At 43.1% G+C, this 6,068-nt stretch overlaps 1 pseudogene; it reads right to left on the bottom strand.

Annotated features, from left to right (window-relative positions):
- Window positions 1-1,518: 1,518 nt before the first annotated feature.
- LOC133371020 (5S ribosomal RNA) lies at window positions 1,519-1,637 on the bottom strand (annotated as a pseudogene).
- Window positions 1,638-6,068: the final 4,431 nt, after the last annotated feature.

Genomic DNA, 6,068 nt, shown 5'->3' with positions numbered 1-6,068 from the left:
GTTGCTCTTTGTTGAACTCAGCAGGGAGGAGGATGGGGGCAAAACTAAAGTTAGTTGGCTGTGGGTGCACCTGTCATTGGCTCTGGCTCCACCTACTGTTGGCCTCCCTGCCTTATGCCCCACCAGTCCCAATGGGCACCAGCCACACTGCCCCCTAATATACACATATTAGAACACATTTGGGATTGGAGAACTGCACTGCAACATTTGGCAAATTTTGGAGGATAGATGGTGTTTCGGTCCTTGTATTGGTTCAGGAAGTGCGAATGAAGCTCCGTGTTGAAAGGCAAACCAGATTTCTCTCCATTCCTAGATGAGTGCTGCGTTCCTGCTTCTCCATCATCATTGTGGCCAATTTCCCCTGGGTGAAGTCAGCCAGATTGTTCAAGGGCAGCTTGAAAGAGAGGTTGGCTCAGTTCTTGGGGTGAACAAACCTCCAAAAGGCCAAACCTGATTCCAATAAAAAGAAAACTTCTTTTTTACCTATCCCCAATCTATATTTATCCATCAGGTGCACAGAGAATATATGTAAGTATCTGGACTGACCACCTCCTAGTCTCTCCCTTAATATTTCAGCAGTTACCACCTATTCATCACGTTGTCATCAGGACATTTCCTAATCGTCGGGCAACACCCAGATACCACAATCAACAGAGACAGAATCCTTGCAGCAAGGAAAGCTGCATCTTGCAGTTTGTATGTATGAAGCAAATTGGCATAACTTTCTCTTATTTTGCATGATTTATTGCACCACATATTGTCATTTGGGTTTTGCTGAGTTATAAGATGGGCAAGGATGCCAGCTAAAGAATGCCCTCTCCTCTCTCCCCCCAAAACACTGGAAATTTTATTCAGCAACTTGGGCTAATTTTGGAGATTTCAGAAGGTATTGTACAGCTTCTCCACCCCCCTTCCAAGATTAATGGCATAGAAATATGTGTTTTTTAAAGCTGAGATTCTCAGGAAATTGAATTCTGTGCCTAATCCCACATCCTATATTTTGTCTACCACACGTTTGCAGGGTTGCCCCCAAGACATTTTTTATGTCAGAGGTGGACACCCACAACAATCTGCATATAGAACCCAACCAGCCTGGCAGTTAGGGATGGGGGAGATATTCTATTCAGACTACATTTAAAGGCAACCCTAGCTGATTTACGCTTTGCAAAACAATATGCAAACCGAGGAACAGCATTCCTTAGAAATTTGCACTTCTCCAAATTTTTCACTGCAGTTCTCCAGCTGAGTAATGTGTACCAGAATGCACATGTGTGGGTAAACCATGCATTAAAATGAATACTTTAATGAAAATAACCAGCAAAAGTGCATTATGTTAGGGGGAAAAAAACTTTGCAAAAGATATGTGCGCATTAGCCAAGAATAGTGTGCAAAAATGTGTGTTGTTATATGCCTTCAAGTCAATTAACACTTACGGCGACCCTATGAATATTTTGGATATATTCATAGGGTTTTCATGGTAAGAGGTATTCAGAGGTGGTTTACCATTGCCTTCCTCTAAGCCTATGGCACCCAATATTTCCAGGCGGTCTCCCATCCGAGTACTAACAAGGCCTGACCCTGCTTAGGTTCCAAGATCAGACGAGATCAGGCTTGTTTAGGGTAGTATGGCTGTAGGAAAATATGCATATTAGGGAAAATTCACATGAAAAAGTTGATGAAATTTGACAAACACTTAAAAAAAATAAAGAATTGCAAACCGATGTAAAAATGTGGAGGACTGAACTTAAGACTGGGAAAATGAGAAAGATCAAAACTGACTGATTTGTGCATCCCTACTGGCAGCAGAATCTTTCTTCAACACTGAGAACAGCAGGCTACCTGAGAAAGAGCAGGCCAAGCTGCGTGACACAGACAGCAGACCTCTGTCCTTGCCAACCACTTGCTCCCACCTCTGCCAGGGACTTGATCACTGCTGATCCAAACAAATGCTGCAATGCAGCAGCACTGGCACCAGAATGCAGCACATGAACAGAGCAACACATACACTTTGCCTGAGAGAGGAGGATCCTGGGCTGGCTGCTTCTCCGCCCGCTTGCTCAGGAGGGGCTTTTTCAGGCAATGGAGGCTGTTCCATCAGGTCAAAGGGGACACTGCCCCACCAACCTCAGACTTGATTCCTCTAAGTCCACCTACTGGCCTTCCTCCTTATGACCAGCCCAGGTGGTGGCACCAGCTGCAGCTTCCTCCTCCTTATTCTCAGTTTTGCCCTTGGAGAACTCAGCAGGGAGAGGGATGGGGACAAAACTAGAATTTGTTGGCTCTGCCTGTCATTGGCTTTGGCTCCACCTGCTGTTGGCTCCCTGCCTTCTGCCCCATCAGTTGCAAATGTGCGCCAGCCACCATTGTTTCTAGGGTTGGCCCTATCATTGGGCATAGTGAGGCTGCCACCTCAGGCAGATGATTTCCAGTGTAATGAAAGGGCAGCACTTTGTTTATTACTTAATTTATTGTTATTATTATTATTATCATCCCCAGAGGGTGGTGCTTTTTGGGATTTTCTGTCTTCGGTACTCCGCATCTAGACTGGGTGGGGATGGGCACCATCGGCTGTCCTGCCTCAGGCAGCAAGATGTCTAAGGCTGGCCCTTGGCCATTGCAAGTGGCACAGTCTGTTGGAAGAAGGCAGCAAGGCAAGATAGCCAGGTGGCCCAGGTGAACATTAAGCAAGTATCACCACTGCTGGGGCACAACCTCTGGAGGATGGGAGCAGCTGGAGGAGGTTTAGGGGTATGGGTGAGAAAGCTAGGGCCGCCACCCACAGCATCCACCGCCACCCACAGCATCCACCGCCACCCACAGCATCCACCGCCTGAAGTAGGCCGCCCCTAGGGATGGGGGAGAAATTTGATTCAGTTCTCATTTGAAGCTGAATCTATCAAATTCACACTTTCCAAACCCATATGAGAACCGAAACTCAGCCATCCCTTAAAATCTGCAATTATCCAAATTTGCAGTTTTTCCAAACAATAGAAATGCATATAAGGGGAAAGTGTGCATAAAAATGAGTATATTCGTGAAAATAACGTACAAAAATGCATTGTATTGCTTACAAAAATGTGCACATTAATCACAACTGCATACAAAATGTGTTTATTAGGAGAAATGTGTGCTAAAGTACTAAAGAATTTCATGAAGATTAAAAAAAATATTATTATTATTATTATGGCAAATTGCTGCAGAAACCTGAATAACTGATTTTATAACTGGAAAAATGAGAAACTTGAGAGGACCAAAACTGACAGATCCTTCCATCCCTAGTCCTCATTTATTGTTCTTTGGGCTTTGGAAAGTATGCCTATGATAGCAATTTGAGTGGGTCCCGAAGCCTGGCAGCATTGCCACCATGGAGTCCTTTGGGCCTCACAGAGGTCAAGATGGTTGCTGCCACCATAGCAACTAGACTGAGCTTGGGGGCAAAACCTTGGGTTATGTCGACATCACCTCTGGAAACATTTCAGCTCTGAAGGCTGGTATCTACAAGCATGACCCCTGAATGTGCCAGTATCAGTTCCTCTTGCCGTTCCTTCCCCTTCTGTTCCAGTGGCAGGGGCGTTGCTATGTTCTTAAAAGATTCAGGGCATGAGCCATGGACACGACTTGGATATACTAATTTATTTGTGTAGATGCAAATATAGACTTTAAATGTCACAGAAGGCAAGCCAATTAATTTCCCATCCTGATCACACCAGGTGAGTGCTTCATTTAATTTGCAAACAATCCCAGATTGCCTCAAATAAATCCCTCTTCATTAATTCCCCCCCAATTAATTTCCCAAATGATCCTACTCTGAATCAATTCCCCTTCAATTCCATTCAGTAGCCCCAAATCATTTCTAGATAAATATCAAATATAATCTCATCCTTGTACACTCGGTTGATCGCTGTTCTCTGCAGGAAAGAGTCTCCCGAACATACCATTTTATCAGGAGGTCTGTTCCATACAATATAGAAACAGGGCCTTAAATGTGATGGCACCTACCTTTTGGAACTGGTTCCCAGTACACATCAGACAGGTGCCATCTATATTGCCTTTTGGGCACCTATTGAAGAACTTCCTTTTTCAACAATCCTTATAAGTGGGAATTTTTTTTCCCAAGTCTGTATTGAAATTGCTTTTACATACAAAATTGTTTTTAATTGTCTGTATATGTGGAATGTGTTTTAACATATGGCATTGTTTTTACGTATGGCATTGTTCTTATGTTTTTTTACATATGGCACTGCTTTTAATGGTTATGTTTTAATTTTGATTATTGATGTTCTTATTGTGCAACCACTTTCAGATATTTAAAGGCAGCAATTCATAAATGCAATCACAGAAATAAATAATCTTAATTTATTTCCCCAAATGATTATCCTATCCAGTAATCAAGATCACCCTCTAATTCAACACACACACACACAATTTCATTATCCATCCAGAAACACTTGAGACACTCAGAGAAAGGATTTCAGGCCCATATTCCACGCACTCACCCCTTGCATCAGCCTTGCACACTGGCCCAAATCCTGAAATAGGAGAAGGAAGCTGGTTCATGTAGCTCTGGCTGTAAGTTATGGCGTCCTACAAGGAGAACTTTTCTGGCCCAAGTACTAGGGTAACAGCAGCTATGTTCTCATGTTCATGGTCATTGGTTGTAGTAGCTACTGGTGCCACGTTCTCAGTTATGACATGACTGGACCGCACCGTGCCAAGCTCCTTCAGGCAGTCTCAAAGAGGATCCTGTCCAAATTTTTTCTGTCAATCAGGACCCCTCCCCCCAGCACTCCAACCTCCCAAACCTCTCTAATATAGCCATTCATGTACTGAAATCTTTAATCATAGAACTGGCTCAGAGAATTGTGTGGTTTTTTTAAATGATTTTTTTCTTGGTTTTTAAATTGTATTTGTACTAGCTTAGGGAGCAATCCTACATCAAGGAAGCTGGCATAATTAAGGGCACAATTCTATAGGAGAACTTAAGCCAGCTTAAAGTACGCCAGATCCTAACTCCAGGAGCCCTTGGGAGGGGAGAATACCAGCTGAGCCGGCAGAGCTTTTTCCTGGTTTAACTTATGCCAAGACTGGAGGTCACATGACCAAGCTGAATGGAAGTAGGACATGGTGTTAAGTCTCCCTCCTGTTGGTCATGCCCCCACCACACCCCTGGAACATCCCTTTCTTGGGACTTATGCTGGCTGAATAGCAGTCTCAGCTGCGCCATGGCTGAGCTGGGTTGCGCTGGCTGAGCCGGGATAGGGACCTATGCTGGCTCATCCAGAGAGCCACCACAGCCTGTATCCCCTCAGCCTGGCATAAATACCAGTAGGATCGCACCCTTATCTGTATTAACAACTACCTTGTGAAGGCTTTTCCCACTCTTGAAAGTGGGGTATAAGCTGTATCAAATAAATCAATGCCACGCAAACATTTCTGTCTTGCACTTGTACTAATTATCTGCTGTAATAAAATTAAAAAATAAAGTAAAATAAAATAAATATTACTGTTTTATTTTGTTATCAGTCCATCAGCTTAAAGCTGCATGTTTTCACAGCAGTTCTGTAAATGCAATATAGGTTTTCTGCTTCTGGGTTACGTCGAACTAAGTTTAACTTGGAGTGGACCCATTAATGACCCTAGGCTAGTCGTATATTAATTTCAGTGGGTCTACTAATGAATGAGTAGAGCTAAGATTGGAACCAACCTTCGGTCTTATCTATCGCCTTCTTTTATTGCTTAGATGCTTTGAACCCAATATAGTATTTACTATTTATAGTGTCTATGCAAGGATGTTGGGTGAGTCATACTTTTTCGTTGAATGTTGTGCTTCTGATTTGGCATGGTTTGATAATATAATGGAAATGTTGGACATGAACAATGAGGAACATAGGAGGCTGCCTTACATCTGTTAGATTATTGTGTGTGTGTGTGTGTGTGTGTGTTTATTGCAGTGTAGTCTAGAAATAACTGGTCTGTTAAGGCTGGTAGTTGAAAGAATAAAGAAAATTAAAGGTTATTACTACAAAGAGGTAAAGTCATACATGTTGAAGCAGCGATGCAGCTTGCAC

This window comes from Rhineura floridana, chromosome 15 (assembly GCF_030035675.1).
Source record: "Rhineura floridana isolate rRhiFlo1 chromosome 15, rRhiFlo1.hap2, whole genome shotgun sequence".
NCBI lineage: Eukaryota > Metazoa > Chordata > Lepidosauria > Squamata > Rhineuridae > Rhineura > Rhineura floridana.
This window is presented reverse-complemented; position numbering and strand designations above follow the sequence as displayed.